Genomic DNA, 23302 nt, shown 5'->3' with positions numbered 1-23302 from the left:
TAAGAATGTTTTTTCTTTGTGCCTTTATGTTTGCATTTTATTCTTGTGTTATCTTCTGACTCTCTGACTCCATTCTTGAGTTCTATGCAAGCAGCTGGCTTATAGGAAGACTTATATGCCTTTGTGTAGAGGATATCTAGTCTCTTACTTGCAATTTCCCTGACTCTAAAGTCGAAGTACTCATAGATAATATTTTGATAGCTCCTTCTTAATGACAGTGGCTCTATGAGTGTGTATAAGCGTGGGTGGATGATGGAAGATGAGTGGTTAATATTAATATTAGTGAGAATATTAGAGATTCTCACTAATATTAAGGAATATAAGCTGTGCCATATTTCTTGAAACAGCTCATGGAGAAGATATTATCATTCAGGTTTTACAGGTGAAGTAACTGGAGCTCAGAAGATAAATTTGCTCCTTGGGGTTGAATGGCAGAGCTGGAGTTGGATCCCAAGATCTAGTCCTGAGTTCTTTTCACGAAACAGCTGCTTTTCTCTTTTGGTGCACAGCTTTGCAAAAGATTCTGTCCCTCCAATATTAGACAGACCTTATAGTCCTATTTATAATTTTCTCTGTGCCAATATTACTATAGCATAAGGATAAATTAAAAGGACAAAGTCAAACTTGTACACACTGTTATGATCTCAGTTAGCTCTGTGTATTCTCTGGCCAGTCTTACTGTCTGTCCAACACTCTCTCTCTTCAGTCATGGGGGAGGGTTTATGTCAGATGTGTTGTCAGGCAGTGCAGCTCCCACCCTAAATGGAACTCAGGGTTTCTCAAATTCTTTATGATTGACATTTTGTGCTGGATAATCCTTTGGTGTGAGGGCTGTCCTGTGCATTGTAGGATGTTTAGCAGAGTCTCTGGCCTCCACCAATCAGTTGCCAATAGCACCTTCTACCCTGAGTTGTATGAGTTGTAACAATCAAAATGTTTCCAGACGCTGCCACATACTTCCAGGGGAAAGGTGTGTGTGCCGGGGGTGTTGGCGGCGGGGACGGTGCAAAATTATACCCAGGAGGGAACCATTGGTCTAACCCAGGAGAAGCTTCCCCCATTACACAACCGTGGGTCTCAGAGTATTTCCTGTGCAATCCTATTCCCCTCTTCCCATCCCTTCATACAGCACAGGAAGGTGTTCCTGGTTGCTCAGTGCAAGCTGACCCCCTCTGAGTGCCCCACCCTGAACTTCCACCCCAGCTTATCTCCTGTTCCTCCTAGTGCACCTCTCACCCACTCCAGAAAAAGAAGAAAAGCAAACATTATATTCAGTGCCACAAACCAGATTCAAGAAGATGCTGTGGTTGCAGAGGCCAAGGAAAGTGATTTCTCTTAGGGAAGCCACACTGCCCATTCCCACAAGATAAATCTATGCACACAGAAGTTTCTGTTCATGAATAACATCCTGTGGGCATGAATGATGCGTGGGATTTGGCCTCCTTGAGAGCTGCCTCTGTGGAAGCCTGTGTCTGTCATGAAAAGTTGCTGAGTACATTTGTTTAATTGAAACGAACTGTACAGCTGGGAAGACTCTGCACTCTGACATCAGAACTAGTGGAACTACCACTGCCTGGGTGATGAATATTCCATCAAGCTGGAGTAAGTCTCTTCTCCTCCCTAGGCCTCAGTTTCCCCATGTGCTCCATGAGAAGGCTGAATAATTGCTTCCCAGGGCATCCCAGCTCTGAGGGTTGTCATGGACCCTCCAGTGCTGACCTCTGCAAGCAGGGAGCAGTCCTTGGTGAAGGTGGCTGCCCGCACTGATGAATGTGAGGTGTGTGTGTGTGTGTGTGTGTGTCTGTGTGTGTCTGTGTGAAGGGGAGATCTGAATTCCCGGTTGTCCATCAAGAAACATTCAACAGTTAGTAGAGCTATGTCAGGTTTTGGAAGGGATTCAGAATGAAAGCAAACAAAGAGGTCTGGCACCTGCAGCCCCATAAGAGGAGGGAGAGAAGCGGGGAGGTGGGAGGCAGCCAGGGAGGGCAAGGGGAAGAGGGGAAGCTTTGGGCTCAGTGACTGCTTCCTGCATGCATGGAGCCTTGGTTTGTCCCAGGGACCCGGCTTGGCTCATGGTCTTGTCTCTACCCGTTCTGGAGCCAGCAGGCAGATGAGAAGTAGGAGGCAACATGGTGCTGTAAAAAGAGCCCCATACACTCTCATGCAGCCTTTCTGGAGGGAAATTTGCCTAGAAAAAGGAAAAATTCAAAAAACCTTCCTACCCCTCACCTCAGCCGTTCTCCCTTCAGGAAATGTTTTAAAGAATCAGTGAGCATGGAGGCCAAGATCTCTCAATAAAGGTACTTATCACAGCAGTATTTGTGAATGAAAATAGAAAACAATACAGCTCTCCACCAATAAATGCTTAAGTAAATCATGCTTTTCACATAATGGAATATTAGACAGACCTTATAGTCCTATTGGTAATTTTCTCCATGCTAATATTACTATAGCATAATGATACATTAAAGGGCAAGGTCAAACTTGCACACACTATTATGATCTGAATTAGGTAAGCAATCATGTGGATAGAAAGTGACTGGAGGCCGGGCGCAGTGGCTCATGCCTGTAATCCTAGCACTTTGGGAGGCCGAGACAGGCAGATCACTTGATATCTGGATTTCAAGACCAGCCTGGTTAACATGGTGAAACCCCGACTCTACTAAAAATACAAAAAACGTTAGCAGGGCATAGTGGTGTGTGCCTGTAATCCCAGCTACTTGGGGGGCTGAGGTGGGAGAATCATCTGAACCCGGGAGGCGGAGGTTGCAGTGAGCCGAGATCACGCCATTGTACTCCAGCCTGGATGACAGAGACTCTATCTCAAAAAAAAAAAAAAAAAAGTGACTGGAAAGAAAAGATAGCAAAATCCACAGGGGCAGGGCATTCCTCTTGGTACCTCTTCAGTGTTTCCCAAATTTTCTCTGAATACCATGGATACGAGTTGTTTTGTATTCAGGAAAAATCTCAGCATTTCTCAGAGGAGGGTGAGAGAAACGGAAAGCGCTAGCCGCAGAGTGGGCTTAGAGACAGGGCTGGGTACAGGCCCACCTGCCTCTCGCCCCCTGACCCTGAGGGAGTCCGCTTTTCCTCTGAGCCTCCCTTCCTCGCCTGTGGAGTGGGATGGAAGCCCTGCCAGCCCCCCTCGGGGCTTGTGTAGGGACAGAGCAGCAAGGACAGGGAGGGGACTTGGTTCATGGGGTCCCGGAGGGCACTGGGAGCCCAGCAGTTCCTCTCTGCCCCAGCAGCACCTGCTGCTTAGGACCAGTGGCAGCTGGGAGGTTTCTGGAAGCAGAGGCAGGGCTAGGAGGAAAGCGCATCTGAGGGAAACCTCCTGCAAGAGGCATGTCCCCATCCCTGCCCCCGCCCCAGCCCAGCTCTCCCCATCTGCTTCTTGCGCGATGGCCGCTTCTGAGTCTCCTGATCCCACACGCAATTCTCAGTTCCTCCCTGGATCCCGGGCCAGACACTGTGCCAGAGAAAGACCCCCGACATGCCCCTGCCTTACCTGGGAGACCCTCTTTCTTCTTTTTCCTCTTAAATCGTGTGGGGACTTTAGCCTTTGGTGGTGTTTCTCTCACTTCATTCCTTTCAGCTGTGCTGGCTAAATGCTGCTGTCCCAGCTCCAGACTCTTCCTGAAGAGGATCTGGCATCCTGGCCTGAGGCCCAGAAATCCCGAAGGTAGGTTTTCCCCAGCAGCCGAAGGAATCCTCAAGCCGCACCGTGTACTCCATGGGGCCCCTGACACCTTAGTTACTCCAGGGCCCTGCTAATCCCACAAGTAATTTAAAGTTTGGAGTGCCACATGTGCACAAGGCACAGGTCGATGCATACCTGGGAGCTCCAGGGACCACACCCCATCCCAATTAGAGGTGGTGACAGAGGCCCAGCCCATTGGACATGGAGAGGAGACCTCAAAAATGCTGGCTCCTCCCTGAGCTTTCCCTCAGGTGTCCGAGAAGCAAAGACGGTGCTCGCTTCAGGGAAGAGCACCTTGTCCCCAAGTTGAAGTCCTAGAGATCCAGAATGGTTGACAAGACAGGTGTCTTCCAACAGCAGCAGCAGCAGCACAAGCTCCATCTATGGAGCGCTACCATGTGCCGGGCACACTGACAAACACCGTACATATATGGTATGCATGTGACACGTATGTGTTGAGCACCTACTTTCAGTCGGCCCAGGAGATTCGTATTATCCCCCGATGTTTTCATTTGAGGGACAGCCTTCAAAAAATTAAGCAATTTACCAATGATCACTCGTGAGTGGCAGAGCTGGGATTTCAGTCTCAATACACCTGATTCTCTTTTTCATCACTTGTAGTCATCGTCATCATCATCATCACCTCGACTGTCATAATTATTAGTAGGTATTACTTGACTTGGAACAAAATTAAGATGCAGAAGTGTATATATTAAAAATTAAGCCTCACTCTCCAATTACCCAGTCATTCTCTCTTGTGGCAAGCAATATTAGCAAATTTCTTGTGTGATTTTTTTTTCCCCAGAGTTATTCTATACTAATAAATATTTTTGAGACAAACTAAGCAGAAATATACATTGTTTTACTATCTTCCTTTTCTCATTTAAAAATATACATTGGAGAGTTTTCCTGAAAAAAAAAATTCCTGCCTCATTCTTTTAAATGGCTACATATACTCCATTGTATATGTTAAAGAATGGGTGTGCCATCCTTTAATTAGCCAGTCGGCTACCGGTGGTCTTTTTTTTGTTTTAGATGGAGTCTTGGTCTGTCACTCAGGTTGGAGTGTAGATCTTGGCTCACAGCAACCTCTGCCTCCCAGATTCAAGTGTTTCTCATGCCCCAGCCTATGAGTAGCTGGGATTACTGATGTGCACCACCACGCCGGCTAATTTTATTTTATTTTTTTTTGAGATGGAGTCTCACTCTGTCGCCCAGACTGGAGTGCAGTGGCACAATCTTGGCTCAGTGCAACCTCTGCCTCCTGGGTTCCAGCGATTCTCCCACCTCAGCCTCCCGAGTAGCTGGGATTACAGGCGTGTGCCACCACGCATGGCTAATTTTTATTATTTTTTTAGTAGAAATGGGGTTTCACCATGTTGGCCAGGCTGGTCTTGAACCCGTGACCTCAAGTGATCTGCCCGCCTTGGCCTCCCAAAGTGCTGGTATTACAGGCTGAGCCACTGCACCCAGCCACTGATGGCCATTGATTTTCCAACCTTGGGCTATTGCAATCAATGCTACAACAAATACCATCGCATAGTCATAATTTAGCACATGTGGTGAAAATATATCTGTTTTATGCTCACTTGTAATTTTGAAAGAGATTGTCAAATTCACACGTTCCTCTCATCAGTGAATAAGAATGTCTGTTTTTCCACACTCTGCCAACATAGTATGTTGGCCTTTGGGGCTTAGCCAATCTGATAGGTGAGAAGTTATATGGCATTATAGTATCTAAAACTTGGTACTTAAAAACTTTTGGTATGTGTAATAATTTAAAATGTGAAATATAGCACACATATACACATTAATATGAGTATATAAAACATATTTTTAATCTAGAGAATATTAGCAATTACCACCTAACTTAAGAGACAGAACATTGCCAGTACCTTTGAGGCTCCCTCAGTATCCCTTTCTGATCCTAGTCCTCTTTCCCTCCTTCCAGCGATAACTACACTCCTGATTTTAGTTATAACCATTTCCTTGCTTTTCTTAAATTTTATCATCTATGTATGCATCCTTAAACAGTATCATTTAGGCTTGCCTCTTTCTAAACTCTGGATAAATGGTATCAGTCGTAGATATTCTTTTTGACTTGTTTCTTCACTCAATATTATTATGTTTGTGAGATTCGTCTATGTTTATGAGCGTAGCTAAGTTTGTTAATTTATATTGTTAAAATCCATTAAATGAATGTAGCACAGCTTATGTATACATTCTACTTTGATGAATAATTGGGTCACTTCCCAGTGAATGCTGCTATGAATATTTTGTACATTTCTCCTGGTATACATACATATTCCCGATTTTCCTAATTGAATTTACAACCCATCCTTTCTCCACCGATCTGCAATACCATCTCTGCCATGCATCAGGTCTCCTAACAGGAATGGATCTGTGTGTGGCGTTTCTAATCATTTTCATCGGTTTACTTGTCTATTCCTGTGTCATCACTACACTGCCCTCATTGATTGCTTTATAGTATGTGTTCATTTCTCATAGGGTACCTCCCTTCATCTCCACCCAATACTTCTTCAAATATGTCATAGCTGTTTTTAGTCCTTTTGTTCTTCTATATAAACTATACAACCAGCTTATTAAATTCTACAATATTTCTTTCTGTGGTTTAAAAATTGGGATAGGGCTGAGTGCGGTGGCTCACGCCTGTAATCCCAGCAGTTTGGGAGGCCAAGGCGGGTGGATCACTTGATGTCAGGAGTTCGAGACCAGCCTGGCCAACATGGTGAACCCCCATCTCTACTAAAAATACAAAAATTAGCCAGGCATGGTGGCGTATGCCTGTAATCCCAGCTACTCAGGTGGCTGAGTCAGGAGAATCGCTTGAACCCAGGAGGTGGAGGCTGCAGTGAGCTGAAATCATGCCACTGCACTCCAACCTGGGCAACAGAGTGAGACTCTGTCTTTAAATAAATAAATAAATAAATACAATTGGGATAGCATTGACTCTATAGATCAAATTGAAGAGAACTAACATCTTTATAACATTGAGTTTTCCCACCTGTGATTGATAGACTGTTCTCTCTTTATTTTAATATTATTCAAAATTTTTTATAATTTATGCTTCCATGCCTAAAGATCTTGGAGCTCTTTGCCAGGTTTACCCCTAGTTAATGTATATTTCTTGGTATCTTTAAAAAAATTTCATTATCTCTTGCTGGAATGTAGAAATGCAGTAGATTTCTTTTTGCTGTTAATTTAGTGTCAAATGACCTGGCTAAACTTTCTTTTCTTTTTTTTTTTTAAATAAAACTTTTATTTTCTATTTCTTTTAAAATTTATTTTCATTTTTTTAAAATCTGTCCTCACAATCTATTCTCATAAACTGTTTTCAATTCTTATAATATGTCTGTAAATTATTTTGGATTTTCTCATAGGTCACAAGTAATATCATCTGTCAATAATGATGGTTGTTTTCCTTGCTTCAAAAATTTTAGACTTCTTGTCTCTTTTTCTTGCTTTGCTGCACAAGCTGGTTCCTTCAGTTCAATGCTGAATGAAAAGTGGCAATAGCAAACATCCTTACCTCATTCGCATCTCACAGAGAATACTTTCACTATTTTCACCATTTAGTGTGATATTTGCCATAGGTTTTCATAGATAACATTCAAAAGAATGTTCCCTTTTGTTCCTGGTTGGCTAAGAATATTTATTATGAAAAGGCATTGAATTATTGTTACCTGTTTTAAAAACCTCTAAACTTTGAAATAATTATAGATCCATAGAAAGTGGCAAAGATAGTACGAAGATGTCTCTTGTATCCTTCTGCTAGTTTCACCTGCTTGTTACACCTTACCTAAATACACAATATTCAATACGCAATAGCATACCAGGAAATTGACATTGGTGCAATGTGTATGTGTATAGTTCTATTTCATTTTATCACATGTGCGGATTCATACGACCACTAGCACAATCAAGATACGGTACTATTCTATCACCACAAAGGTCTCCCCCATGCTATCCCTTTCTAGTCATCCCTACTCTCCTCCCTTCCCCATCTGTAACCCCTGACAGCCACTAATTTGTTTTCCATCCCCACAATTTGGTCATTTGAGAATGTTATAGAAATGGAATCATACAGTATGTAATCTTTTGATACTGACTTTTTCTCACTCAGTGTAATGCTGTGAGGTCTATTCATGTTGCTGCAGGTATCAGTAGTTAATTTCTGTTTATTGCTGAGTAGTATTCTATGGTATGGATGTACCAAAGTTTGTTTATTCATTCACCCATTTTAGGACATTTTTGTTGTCCCAATTTTCGGTTATTGCAAATAAAGCTACCGTGAACAATTGTATAGTAGCTTTTTTTGTGCAGACATAACTGTTGATTTCCTGGGATAAATGCCAGAGTGTTATTTAGTTTAGTGTAATTGCTGAGTTATATGGTAAGGATTTATTTAGTTTTTTAGGAACTGCCTGTTTTCCAGAGTAAGTGTGTCATATACACTTCCCACTAATAATGCGTGAGAGATCTAGTTTCTCTGAATCCTTGCCAACTTCAATGCTGTGAACATGTTTCATTCTACCCGTTTCAATAGGTGTGAAGTGATACCTTATGGTCTTAATTTGCATTTGCATAAAAGTTAGTGATGTTGAACATCTTTTCATTGCTATTTGCCACTGTATATCCTGTTTGAACAAGATGTCTCTTCATGTATTTTGCCCATTTTCTAATTGAATTATTGTTATTGTTGTTTTATACCGTCAGATTTTGAAAGTTCTTGTGGTGACAACCACATTTATCTTTTTTTCATGAATTTTGCTTTTTGTTGTTATGCCTAAGAACTCTCCACCGTGCTGTATGTTTCAAAGATTTCTTTCCTATATTTTTTGCTAGGAGAGTTATAGTTTTACCCTTTAAATTTAAATCTGTGATCCATTGTGAGTTAATTTTTATTTGTTACCTGGGGTACAAGGTGACATTTCAATATCTGTATACAATGTACAATGATAAAATCAAGGTTTTTTTTTAGCATATCCATCACCTTGAACATTTAGCATTTCTTTGTGTTGGAAACATTCAAAATACCCTCTTCTGGTTATTTGAAAATATAGCAAAATTATTATTAACTACAGTTACCCTACAGGGCTAAAGAACACTAGAACTTATTCTTTCTCTCTAGCTATAATTTTGCATGCATTAGTCAAATTCTCCCTCCTCCACCACCCCCACTTCCCAGCCTCTAGTTATCACTACTCTATTCTCTGCTTCTATGAGATCAACTTACTTCGCTTCCACATATTAGTGAAAACATGTGGTATCCATCTTTCTGTGCCTGGCTTATTTCACTTAACATGTCCTCCAGGCTCATCCACGTTGCTGCAAATAACAGGTTTTATTCTTTTTTGTGGCCAAATAGTATTCTATTTTGTATAAAAACCAATTTTTTTCATTCATTCATCTCTTGATGGACACTTAGGTTGATTCCATATCTTTGCTATTGTCAATAGTGCTGCAATAAACATGGGCGTGCAGATATCTCCTCAACATGCTGATTTCCTTTCCTTTGGATATATACCCAGTAGTGGGATTGCTGAATCATGTGGTAAGACTTTTTAGTTTTTTGAGGAACCTCCATACTCTTTTCCATAATAGCTATAGTAATTTATATTCTCAACAACAATGTGTGCATTCTCTTTTTTTCTGCATCCTTGCTAACATTTGTTATTTTTCTGTTTTGATAATAGTCATTCTAACTGGGGTGAGATGATGTCTCCTTGCAATTTTGATTTGCATTTCCCTGATGATTACTGATATTGAGCATTTTTCATATACCCATTGGTCATTTGCATGTCTTCCTTTGAGAAATGTCTATTCAGAACATTTGCCAATTTTTAAATCATATTATAGTTGACCTTTGAACAATGTGAGGGTTAGGGACTTCAACCCCCAGCACAATTGAAAATCCATATACAACTTTTGACTCCTCAAAAACTTAATCGCCTACTCTTGACTGGAAGCTTTACCAATGTCATAAGCATTCAATTAACACTTATTTTTTATGTTATATGTATTATATACTTTATTCTTACAATAAAGTAAGTTAGAAAAAGAAAATGCTATTAAGAAAATCCTAAGGAAGAGAAAATATATTTGCTATTCATTAAGTAGAAGTGGATCATCATAAAGGTTTTCATCCTTATTGTCTTCATGTTGAGTAGGCGGAGGGGAAAGTAAAGAAGGGAGGGTTGGTCTTGCTGTCTCAGAGGTGGCAGAGGTAGAAGAAAGATTATGTATAAGTGAACCTGTACAGTTCAAACTGCTGTTCAAGGGCCAACTGTATTTTTGTTGGTGGTGGTTTTGGCCACTGAGTTGAGTTATTTGTATATTCTGGATATTAATCTCTTCTCAGGTAAATATTTTCTCCCATTCTGCAGATTGTCTCTTCACTGTGTTGATCATTTCCTTTGCTGTGCAGAAGATTTTTAGTTTGATATAATCCTCTTTGTTTATTTTTGGTTTTGTTGCCTGTGCATTTGGTTTTTTTTGCCTCTGCATTCTTCATAAAAATCTTTGCCCAGACCAGTGTCCAAAAGTGTTTTCCCTGTGTTTTCTTCCAGTAGTTTTATAGCTTTGGGTCTTTAATTCATCTTTAGTTTATTTTTGTATATGGTGAGAGATGGGTATTAGTTTCCTTATTCTGCATATAGGTATCCAGTTTTACCAACACCATTTTTTGAAGAGACCGTCTTTCCCCAATGAATGTTTCTGGCGCCTCTGTCAAAAATCAGTTGGCCGTAAATATGTGAATTTACTTCTGAGTTCTGTATTCTGTTTCACTGTTTTTTTTTTTTTTGTTGTTGTTGTTGTTTAGACAGAATCTTGCTCTGTCACCAGGCTGGAGTGCAGTGGTGCAATCTCGACTCATTGCAACCTGCGCCTCCCAGGTTCAAGCAATTCTCCTGCCTCAGCCTCCCAAGTAGCTGTGACTACAGGCATGTACCACCACGCTCAGCTAATTTTTGTATTTTTAGTAGAGATGGGGTTTCACCATGTTGGCCAGGATGGTCTCCATCTCTTGACCTTGTGATCCACCTGCCTTGGCCTCCCAAGGTGCTTGGGATTACAGGCGTGAGCCACCGCACCTGGCCCCCCCCCCTTTTTTTTTTTTTTTTTAATGAGATGGAGTCTCACTGTGTCACCCAGCCTGGAGTGCAATGGAGCGATCTCGGCTTACTGCAACCTCTGCCCCCTGGATTGAAGCAATTCTCCTACCTCAGCCTCCTGAGAAGCTGGGGTTACAGGCACCCACCACCATACCTGGCTAATTATTGTATTTTTAGTAGAGACAGGTTTTTACCATATTGGCCAGTCTGGTCTCGAACTCCTGACCTCAGGTGATCCTCCCACCTTGGCCTCCCAAAGTGCTGGGATTACAGGCGTGAGCCACCCCACCCAGCCAGTTTCATTGTTCTATATATTTCTTTTTATGCCAGTGACATGCTATTTTGGCTACAATAGCTGCTGTAGGAGGTCACATAGTATGATATCTCCAACTTTGTTTTTTTGCTCAGGATTACTTTGGCTATTCAGGGCCTTTTGTAGTTCCATAAGAATTTTAGGACTTAAAAATTTCTGTGAAGAATGTCATTGATATTTTTATAGGAATTTCATTGAAGCTGTAGTTTGCTTTTGGCAGTGTGATCATTCATTTTAACAGTATGAATTCTTCCAATCCATAAACATGGGATGTCTTTGTATCATTTTGCATCCACTTTAATTTCTTTCATCAGAATTTTATAATTTTCCTTGTAGAGGTCTTTTACATCTTCAGTTAAATTTATTTCTAGGTATTTTTGGTGTGACTATTGTAAATAAAATTGCATTCTTGATTTCCTTTTCAGCTAGTTTGTTACTGGTGTATAGAAACACTACTGATTTTTGTGTATTAATTTTTGTATCCTGCTACTTTACTGATTTCATTTTTTGGTTCTAAGTGGCTTTTTTTTTCTGGTGGAGTTTTTGGGTTTCTCTCTGTATAAGGTCATGTCTTCTTCTATAAACAAGAATAATTTTACTTCATCCTGTCTAACTTGAATGTCCTTTATTTCTTTCTCTTACCTGCTTGCTCTGGCTAGGACTTTCCGTACAATGTTGAGTAAGTGTGGTAAAAGGATTTTATAATTTTCCTTGTAGAGGTTTTTTTTTTTTTTTTTGACAATTATTTAAGACCTTTATTAACAGGTGCTTGCAGTTTGTTGACTTTTTTGAAAAAATCAAGTTGTAAACTTTTATTACAAATTAAAAATGAAGTTCTTAAAAATCTCAACTTGACCAGATATGAAACAATTTAAAAACCTTTAAAGGCGTATTGAGAAAACCCCAGGCTTTTTTAAAAAACATGTTTGTTATTATCAAAAAGAGACGTCTTTAGGTAAAAATAATAAAAACCGCATGCTGCATAGATAATGCAGATAGTTCTATTTATCTGGTCAACGGGCAAAAAGCAAGCACTTAAGGTCTTCAGCTCCAATCTTTTGTTCATTTCTTATTGCTGGAATTTCATATTTCTTCTTGTTGGATGACTAAACCGGATGATGGTAGAGATGGTAAGCTGGCATTTACTCAGTCCTGCCCTGCTCAGCCTCGGGAGCGGACGAATTCTCAGCTGGTGGATCGGCTGCTTTTGTCTCTTTGCCATCTTGTGGTTTAGGGTTTTCTGGACGTCTGCGTCCGCAATTGAAGTTGCGGCGGTACCGACGTTGAGGTGGCTGCTGACCTTGGGTCTCATCTCCTTGATTTTCTTTATCTTCTTCATTGCGGTCCTCTGTAGGCTGTCTTTGGCGTGGAGGGCACCTGCGGAATCGTGGTCTATATCCCCGATACATATTCTGCCTCACTGGTCTACCTTGTTCTCCTGCACCCTGGTTGTCAGCTCCCTCCATCACTTCACCCTGCACAGGAGGGTTGGAATACTGTGGTCGACGCCCATAGGGTCTCTGCATGTAGTCAGGTGGGAACCTTCGCCTGCGGTAGGGCCGGCGTTGTTGGGCTTGGCCTTTGGGAGCACTCTCGATCCCTCGTTCTTTTCCCCACTCTCACTATTCTGGTAATTTTGCTGGTAATTGCGTGGAGGACCCCTAAGACGTGGATAGCGTCTAGAATGGTTACGGTCTGCTGCATATTTACTGCCTTGAACTGGAACACCACCAGGACCTGTAACATTTGCTGCCTCCGCACCCTTTCCTCCTTCAACAGCATCAAGCTCCACAGTCTCTCCATCTCCTACACTGCGAAGGTACTTCCTGGGGTTATTCTTCTTTATGGCAGTCTGGTGTACAAATACATCTTCCTTGGTGTCATTCCTGTTGATGAAACCATATCCATTCCTGAACCATTTTACTGTTCCCAAACCTTCGTTGCGATGACCTTCTTGTCCCCGCCGGCAGGCGCCGCGGATGTGAGGCCGCCCGGGCCACCGCTTCCTGCGCCGCTGCCCGTAGTGCTGGGGTGGGTGTCGGCGGCGCTGAGGGCGAGGGCGGCGTGGGGCAGCGGCGGGCGGCTGCTGGGTCTCGGCCTCGCGGCTCATAGTTGCGGTGATGGTGACTGGGGCCGGCTGCGGCAGCTGCAGCTCCTCCCGGGGTGTGATGGTAACTAGGCCGGCGGCGGAGGTGGGGCTGCCCAGGGCTCTCTAGGGTCAGCTCTCCGCTCCCGCTACCGATTGAGCTCTCCTTGTAGAGGTCTTTTACATCCTCAGTTAAATTTATTTCTAGGTATTTTTGGCGTGACTATTGTAAATAAAATTGCATTCTTTATTTCTTTTTCAGCTAGTTTGTTATTGGTTTATAGAAACACTACTGATTTTGTGTATTAATTTTTGTATCCTGCTACTTTACTGATTTCATTTTTTGGTTCTAAGTGGCATCCTCGTCTTGTTCCAGTTCTTTGAGAAAAAGCATTCAACTTTGATGTTAGCTATGGGTTTGTCATATGTGGCCTTTATTGTGTTGAAGTACATTTCTTCTATACCTATTTTGTTGAGAATTTTTATCATGAAAGAATGTTAAATTTTATCAAATCATTTTTCTGTGTCTATTGAGATGATCCTATGGTATTTTTCCTTCATTCTGTTGATGTGATAATCACATTTATTAATTTGCATATGTTGAACCATCCTTGCAAACATCCCTGACATAAATCCCACTTGATCATGGTGTATACATTTTTTGATGTGCTGTCAGTTTTGATTTGCTGGTATTTTGTTGAAGACTTTGCATCTATGTTCATCAGGAATATTGGCCTGCATTTCTTTTTTTGTTGTGTCCCTTTCTGCTTTTGGTATCAGGGTAATGCTGACCTCATACAGTAAGTTTGGAAAAATTTCCTCCCCTTCAATTTTTTGGAATGGTTTGTGAAAAATTGGTGTTAACTCTTCTTTAAATCTTAAGTAGAATTCAACAGTAAAGCCACTGGACTTGAGCTTTTCTTTGTTGGAAGACTTTTTTACTACTTCAGTCTTGTTACTCATTATTAGTCAGTGCAGGTTTTCTATTTATTCCTGGTTCTAGCTTAGTAGGTTGTATGTGTCCAGGAATTTACCCATTTCATCAAGGTTTTCCAATATGTTGATGTGTAGTTATTTATAATAGTTTCTAATGATTCTTTGCATTTTTGTTGTATCAGTTGTAATGCCTCCTTTTTTATTTATGATTTTACTTACTTGGGCCTTTTCTTTTTTTTTCTCAGTCTATCTAATGGTTTGTCAATTTTATTTATCTTTTCAAAAGACCAAATTTTTGTTTCCTTGACCTTTTATATACTTTTTAAATACTCTTTCATTTATTTATGCTCTAATCTTTATCATTTCTTTCCTCCTACTGATTTGGGGTTTGGTTTGTTCTTCCTTTTCTATTTACTTGAGGTACCCTAATAGGTTGTTTATTTGTATTCTTTTTACTTTTTTAATGTAGATGTTTATTGCTGTAAACTTCCCTCATAATACTGCTTTTGCTATGTCCCATTTTGGCATGTTGTGTTTCTATTTTCATTTATTTCAGGAAGATTTTAAATTTCCTTCTTAATTTCTTCATTGACTCATTGGTCATTCAGAAACATGTTTTCTAATTTCCATCTATTCATTAAGTTTCTAAAGTTCCTCTTGTTATTCATTTATAGTTTTATTCCATTGTGGTCAAAAAATATATTTGATATGATTTCAATTTTTAAAAATTTGTTGAGATTTGTTTTTTGGCTTAACATACAGTCTATCCTGGAGAATGTTCCATATGCTGATGTGAAGAATGTATATGCCACAGCTGGTGGATGAAATATTCTGCAAATGTCTGTAAGATTTGTTTGGTTCATACTGCAGTTTAAATCCAATGTTTTTTTTTTTTTTTGGTTTTCTGTCTAGATGATCTGTCCAATCCTGACAATGGGGTGGCAAAGTCCTTAACCATTATTGTATTACGGTCTCTCTCACTCTTTAGATCTAATGATTGCTTTATATATCTGGGTTCTCCAGTGTTGAGTTTATAAATATTTACAATTGTCATATAATTCTCCTGTGGAATTAATCCCTTTATCATTGGAGGGTGACCCTTTTGTCTCTTTTTACAATTTTTAATTTAAAGTCTATTTTATCTAGTATAAATATAGCTATTCCTGCTCATTTTTGGTTTCCATTTGTGTGGAATATTTTTTCTATGCCTTCACTTTCTGTCTGTGTTTGTCTTTACAGGTAAAATGAGTTTCTTGTAGGCAGAATATAGTTGAGTCTTGTTCTTTTTATTCATTCAGCCAGTCTATATCTTTTAAATGGATAATTTAATCTGTTTACATTCAAGGTTATTATTGATAGGTGAATACTTCTGTCATTTTGTTATTTGTTTTATGGTTGTTTTATATATCCTTTGTTTCTTTATTCTTCTTTTATTGCTTATCTTTGTGGTTTGGTGATTCTGTGTGGTTGATAAGGTTTGATCCTTTTCTTTTTCTCATTTGTTTATCTGCTCTAGCAGAGAGTTTTATACTTTCACATGTTTTCATGATGGTAGTTATTATCCTTTCACTTCAGATGTAAGACTCCCTTGAGCATTTCTTGTAAGGCTGGTCTAGTCATGCATTTTCTTGTTTTGCTTGTCTTGAAAAGACTCTATTTCCCCTCCATTTCTGAAAGATAGCTTTGCTAGGTATAGTAATCTTGGCTGCCAGTTTTTTCTTTCAATACTTTGAATATATCATTCTCCCTGGCCATAAGGTTTTTGCTGAGAAATCCACTATTAGTCTAATAGGTATTCCCTTGTATGTGGCTTGATTCTTTTCTCCTGCTGTCTTTAAATTTTTCTCTTGGTTTTTGGCTTTTGACAATTTAACTATAATGTGCCTTGGAAAGGACATTTTTGAGTTGACTTTGTCTGGGGATCTTTGAACTTCCTGGATCTGGATGTCTGTATTTTTACAAAGACTTCGGAAGTTTTCAGTTAATATTTCATTAAGTAGGTTTTTTATGCCTTTCCAATTTCTGTTCCTTCTGGAATTCCCATAATAGCAATATTTCTTTGCTTAATGGTATCCCATAAATCATGTAGGTTTTCTTCATTATTTTAAATTATTTTGTCTTGTCTTTTCTTTTTTTTTTTTTTTTTTTTGGTTCCACTGGGTTATTTCAAAAGATCTGTCTTTAAGTTGAAAAATTATTTCTCTGTTGTTGAAGCTCTCAATTGTATTTTTATTTTATTCTTTGAGTTATTCCGCCCCAAGGTTTGTTTAGTTCTTTTTTATGAACTCTTTCTCTTTGTTGAATTTCTCATTGTGATCATGAATTGTTTTCCTGATTTTATTGAATTATCTATCGATATTCTTTTGTATCTCACTGAGATTCCTAGGATCATTATTTTGAATTCCTTTTCAGACACTTCCAAGATTTCCTTTCCTTTGGTTTTGTTACTGGAGAATTATTGTGTTCCTTTGAAGGTGTCATGTTTCCTTGTTTTTCATGTTTCTTGTGTCCCTAAATTGATATTTGTGCATCTAATGGAACAGTCAGCCCTTCCAAATTTATGGAGTAGCTTCCATAGGGAAAGCCTTTTTCCTGTAGATGTGTCCTGTATTGTTGGTTGGGTAGGGTGCTTTGAATTTTGTTCTGTGAGTGCAGTAATGCAGTCTCCATATGATTTCTTTAGCTCTAATCAATGTCAGTGGTGGTGTCTGTGAGGGCCTCAGTGGCCTAGACTGAAGGTGTTTGTGGAGGCTGTTGTGTGGCTTTGCTAGAGGCAGGGGCTACTAGATGGGTTGGTTCTTAAGTTCTTGGGCGGGGGGCATGCACTGAGCATAGTGTCTCCACCAATTGTCAAGATGGTGTTGCCAGCTGCAGCGGGCACTGGACGAGCTGGTCCTTGGTTCCTGAGGGGTATACATGGTGCATGGCTACTTTGCAGTTGAAGGAGATGGGGTTGCTGGTAGCAGTGGGCACTACGCAGGCAGGTTCTTGGTCCCTAGGGGGCATATATAATATGAGACGGTTGGAGGGGGCCGGGTGACTGGCAGTGGTGGGTACCAGTTGGACCAGTTCTGGGTTCCTGGAATATGTTTGCAATGTGTGACAGTTCTGCCACTGGAGGGGACAGGGTCATTGGTGGTGGTGGGTATCAGGCAGCTTGTTTTATGGCTCTAAGGAATGTGTATGTCTGTTCCTCCAGTCCTGAGGGTGGCCTCCATGCTGTCCTGAACTGCCTGCTCCCTGGGGTGTAGGGCAATGCATAGACTCAGGTGCTGGGGTTAAGGCTGTACTGCTGGGTCTAGCTGGGGTGGTGGTGCAGTTTTCTATATGGGTATCAGGGGATGATGGCTGGTCTCCAAAAATGTAGACATGTAGTGGCTATAGGATCCCAGGTCAAGATGCACACAAACAGCAACCTCATTCCCCAAATGGCCACCATGCTGTAGCAGCTTTGGTTCTGGGAGTAAGGGGGCGCTTGGTGTGTGTTCCTTCTTTAGAGCAATGAGGCTGTGCAGACTCCAGGCAGCTCCCTATTATGGATTCAAGGCTTGTGAGAATTGTGAGGCATGCCAGCAGCTAAGATTGCAGATGTCCTCAGTTGAAATGGGGACTGCTGAGGAGCTCCTGCTTACCTTTTCCCCACAATGAGAAGTCCCTTTTGACTCTGAGCTGACCCCAGCTGAATTTTTCACTTTCCTGTCTATGCTGCCATCACATCCATGCCTCAGAGGGTTTTTGTCACTTTCTTGCTGTATTTCCAAGTTCTCCTTTAGTTGCTCTACTCACAGTACAGTTATTTGTTATTTTCTTCTTCTTCGTGCAGGAGATGAGTGTTTGGCATCCCTAGTCAGCCATCTTGATCTGGTTTTCTTGTGAGTTAATTTTTGCACAACGTATGAGACTTTGGTTAAAGTTTTTGTTTTTGTTTTTCCTATGGATATTCAATTGCTCCAGCACCGTTTGTTGCAAAGGCTATTCTTATGTCATTGAATAACTTTTGCACTTTTGTCAAAAATCACTGGACATACTTATGTGGGGTCATTTCCTGATTCTCTGTTCTGTTTCATTGATCTACATGTCTGTCCCTCTGCCAATACTGCATGATCTTGTGTACTCTTCACAAGATTATTGTAGCTATGTAAGAAATCTTAAAGCCAGGAATGGTGATTCCTTCCACTTTATTTTTACTTGTATAAAATTATTTTAGCTGTATAAGTTCCTTTACCTTTCTATGTACATTTTAGAATAATCTTATCTATATATACATAAAGTCTTGCTGGGATTTTGATAGCAATTGTGTTAAGTTTGCACATCAATTTGAGTAGAGTTGATATCTTTGCTACAGTGAGTGTTCCAACCCATGAACACAGTATGTCTCTCCATTTATTTAGAGCCTTGTTTTCAGCATTTTTTAGTTTTCAGCATACACGTCCTATACATGTTTTGTTAGATTTATACCTAAGTATTTTTTTCTTTGGGGGAACACAGTCTTTCATCACTAAATATGATGTTAACTATGCTTTTTCAGTAGATATTCTTTATCAAATTGAAGAAGTTTCCCAACTATTTCTAGTTTTCTGAAAGCTTTTTGTCATTAATAGGTGTTATTTTTAAAAAGTGCTTTTTTTCTGCTTCAATTGATACGATTTCCATCCTTTTACTCTCAATTTACCCGTATTTTTATATTTGAAACAAGTTTCTTGTAAACTCTATGTAGTTGGGTCAATTTTTAATCACTCTTTCAATATCTGTCTCTTAATAGGCATATTTAGATGATTTATATTTAATATAATTATTGATATTTTAGTGCTTGAGTCTACTATTTTATTTTTGTTTTTTGTTTGTTCCCTCTTGAAATGACTAAATATATATGTCACCCCAAATTAATTTGTTTAAAACTAATACCCAATATGGTGGCATAATGAGGTGAAACATTTGGGAGATGATCAGGGCATAAAGGCCATGCTCTCATTAATGGGACAAGCACCCTTATAAAAGAGGCCCTAGAGGGACCCCTTCCCCCTTACACCATGTGAGGACACAGTGAAAATGTACCTGTGTATGAGGAAGTGAGCTCTCATCAGACATTGAATCTGCCAATGCTTTGATCTTGGACTTCCCAGCCTCCAGATCTGTGAGAATTACTCAGCTTATGGTATTTTGTTATAGCAGACTGAGCAGATTAAGACACTTCTGTTTTTTGTTACCCTGTTTCCTTTTCCTGCCTTTCTGTGGGTCACTTATATATACTTTAGAGTCCCATTTTGATTTATATACAGTGCATTTGAATGCACCACTGCGTAAAGATTTTTTTAGTGGTTAATCTAGGTATTATGTTATACATGCATACTTAATGTGTTCTAGTAGTAGCCACATTTCATCTGTTTAAGTGAAGTGCGAAAATCATATCTCCCTGTATATGCCTTTACTGTCCCTCAGTGATAAGTGTCTTAAATATTTCCTCTAAATGCATTGAGAACTACATTAGGCAGTGTTATAATTTTGCTTCACTATCAAATCTAAGTTTGAAAACTCAAGGGAAGATGGAAAGTCTATTATATTTAGTCATATTTTATTCTTTCCATTGTTCTTTCTTTCTTTCTGGTGCTTCAAGTTACTTTATTTTATAATTTTTTTCTGTTAGAGAACTTATTTAGCCATTATTTTAGGGTAGAGTTGCTGATTACAAATTCTCTTACCTTTCCCTCATCACAGAATGTCTTCATTACATTTTCATTCCTGAAGGATTGAATTCTTACGTTACTAGATATAGAATTATGGTTTGACAGTTCTTTATTTTCGGTACATGAAAAATGTTGCACCATTCCTTTTGGGCCTGTTTTGTTTCTTGTGAGAAATTCGTTGTTCTTCAAATTGTTTTTTCCCTGTGGGTGAAGTGTTCTTTCTCTTCCACTGCTTCAATATTTTTTCTTTGTCTTTTAGTTTTCAAAAGTTTGACTGTGATGTATCTTGATATGGATTTTTTTTGGGTTTATCCAATTTGGAGTTTGCTCAGCTTTTTGGACTGGGAGGTTTATGTATTTTGAAAAATTTGGTAAATTTTCAGCCATTATTTTTTCAAATACTGTTTTAGCTCCATCTTTCTCATCTCCTTTCCGTATTATGATGACACATGCATTAGATATTTTGTTGTAATCCTACAGGTCTCATGGCTCCTTTCATTTTTTTATCAGTGGATTTTTTCAGTGTTGTTGGGATCGGGGTAATTTCCAATCAAGTTCACTCGTTCTTTAATCCTTTCCCTCTATTCTGTTGTTGAGCCTATCTATTGAGTTTTTAAAATAAGTTATTGCATTTTTTCAATTCTAAAATGTCCATTTGTTTTTTTCTTTATATCTTCTATTTATTTGCTGAGACTTTCTCTTTTTTTCTTTTGTCCCAAACATGTTTGTAATTGTTGAGGAATTTTTATTACACTCCTTTAAAAATCATTTTCAGATAATTCTAAGTAATAGCATCTATCAATTGTCTTTTATCATTCGATTTGAGTTTTTCTTTTTTTTCTCATTTATTTATTCATTTATTTATTTTTTATAGACAGGGTCTCACTGTGTCACCCAGGATGGAGTAAAGTAGTAAGACCATAGCTCACTGCAGCCTTGACCTCCTGGGCTCAAGTGATCCTCCCACCTCAGCTTCCAGAGTATCTGGGACTACAGGCACATGCCACTGTGCCTAGTTAATTTTTTATTTTTTGTAGAGATGGGGTCTCACTATGTTGCCCAGGCTGGTCTCAAACTCCTGTCCTTAATCCTCCTGCCTTGGCCTTCCAAAGTGCTGGGATTACAGGCATGAGCCACTGCACCTGGCTCCAGTCACTATTAGATACTGGACTATTCTTCCTCAGTTCTCTCTCACAATCTAGGCAGAACTCAGTGGTATTTAATCATTTGTCCATTACCAGCCAACTCTTCTGAAGCACTCAGTGTGTGGAGCCATGACAGTGTTTGTAAGGGACTGAGATGGCTTCAACCCGGCCAGAGTGTGGGAGGCTCCTAGATGCTTGGGGAGGGAGATGGGTGACCCAAAAGATTATATACAGTGGCTTGGGTGGTGAACAGGATCAGGAAAGCTTTTCAGGGAATGACTTGAAGGACAGGAAGGGCTATACGGGAGGAAACAAGAATGGGAAGCTGCCCTCATCTCCTGGAACCACAGGTACCATTCCTGTCTGTTTGGAGTTGGTCTGCCTGGGTAATAATAGTGTGTAGCCTCACCTGAGAGAACACGGCGAAGCCCAGCTTGGGAGAGTCTGGCCCTCTGTGTGCCTGGAGTAGTGTTTTTTCTCACCTCTCATCCAGGGTAAGTCCAGTAGGTTGGTCACCTGATCCTGGAGCTGGCTCTTTCCCAGGAGAACTTATCTGTCTTTGTGTCTTTTCATTTATTTCTAGTTATTTCTCATGTCTTATCTGCAGGGAAGGCACCTCCTGTCACTTATTCTGACTCTCTGACTACATCCTAGCTTGCCACCACTTGCCTCGCCATTATCTGTTTGATCTCTTTCTGGGAAGGCATCTCATTGCCTGCCCAGGTTCATCTTTTCTCTTTGCACAGTTCTGACTGCCAGAAAGTGTTTCCTCATATTGACACAGGCAGTGAAATCTCAAGGTTTGCCCCTATGAAGGTGATGATGGTTCAGCTTCACTCAAGGATTGTGAGTTAATAGGAAGATATCAGACTTAGGCACTGGGGAAACTGGCATTCGCCAATCACTCAATGGATGGAAATTGTTAAGTCCCTTTTCTTCTCTGGGCCCCAATTTCCACTTTGCTCACTTTGGGACAGATTATTTTACAGAATATTCCATCCCAGGGACTAAATGGCCTCATACATTTCTCTCTTGGACTTCCTTTTACAACACTGAGAAGTCTTTTATTTTTCTTGTCCTTTCTCCTGTGCCACTAGATCTGAGGCCACGGATGGGGCTGAGTCAAGAAGAGTTTGAGTTGTGAGCAAAGAAGAGTTACAAATCTTTAAAAAGTTGCCCCCTTTGTTTTTATCATAAAATATGTTAATAAGGGGCTATAAATATCCAATCTTGTCTGAAAGCAGCAGCCAGGTGAGTTAGCACCTGAAATGGGTGAAAGTTACATTTCTTGTCTTTGTTCTGTGTTTGGGTAAAAGCCGCAAAGGACCACACATTGCATATATGAAGCAATTTAAATTCCACTCTGTATTGGGGTCTTTTCTAGTCTCTGAAGTGATTTAAAGCTTATAAATACAAGTCACAAAGTTAAGAAACTTCTTGTACATCTGGGGTCATGTCCCCATGATCCAATTATTCTGAAGTCTCTCCAGAAATAGTTTCTTCCCTCCTTCCCTCTCTTCCTACCAACTCTGCAGTGCTGTTGGAAAACATTAGAGCGGAAGGATCATCCTGACCTTGCCCAAATTAACATGAACCCCCGTCAATGAGAACTCTCACCAGAGTTCATGATAGACTGTGAAACCCACCACACAGGAAAAATCATTGTAGCTCAGTCCCTTTGACCATTTCCAAATTCAGGATCCCAGGGTTGGATGAAAGCCAGCAACCTCAAAGATCTCTTGTCTGTATCCCACCAAATAGGTTCTATTAGGCAGCTGTTACCCAGGCCAGCCTTTTAAAGGGTCATAAATAAACCTGGTCATGCCTCCTACCAGAGAGTTTCAGAGGCACAGCAGCTGTGGACTTCAAACAGAGCAGTCAATCACAGAAGTGGCATCCTGTTGTGCACGGCTGAGTCTTTTCCTGTGTGTGTGTGCATGAGTATCCTATGTCTGTGCATTTGTGAGAGCATTGCTGATTTACCACTGGGATCTGGTAACCTCCACTTCTAAGATCCAAAGCTGAGAGCTGTGACTGCCCAGGTAGCAGCCAGAAGCATCTTCAATGTGGACCACTGTTTTCTGATACACTATAGTTTCTTAATCACATTCCAGTTTTCCCCTTCCCATTTAATTCTAATACTGGGGGTGGTGTGATGAGCTCTCATTCCACAGATGTCCTTGGTGTGCAAGAGGAGCCTGCCCAGTGTCAGCAAGAAATAAGACTTGGGCAATCCTTTCCACCTCTTCCACAAATGAATACACCTGCCTTGTACACCAGCTCTAAAAGTCCTAGAATCAAA

At 40.2% G+C, this 23302-nt stretch overlaps 1 pseudogene; it reads right to left on the bottom strand.

Annotated features, from left to right (window-relative positions):
- Window positions 1-11946: 11946 nt before the first annotated feature.
- On the bottom strand, window positions 11947-13370 carry LOC100435168 (Y-box-binding protein 1-like; annotated as a pseudogene).
- Between the last annotated feature and the right edge of the window lie 9932 nt (window positions 13371-23302).

The sequence above is a fragment of the Pongo abelii genome, chromosome 13 (assembly GCF_028885655.2).
Source record: "Pongo abelii isolate AG06213 chromosome 13, NHGRI_mPonAbe1-v2.0_pri, whole genome shotgun sequence".
Taxonomy (NCBI): Eukaryota; Metazoa; Chordata; class Mammalia; order Primates; family Hominidae; genus Pongo; species Pongo abelii.
This window is presented reverse-complemented; position numbering and strand designations above follow the sequence as displayed.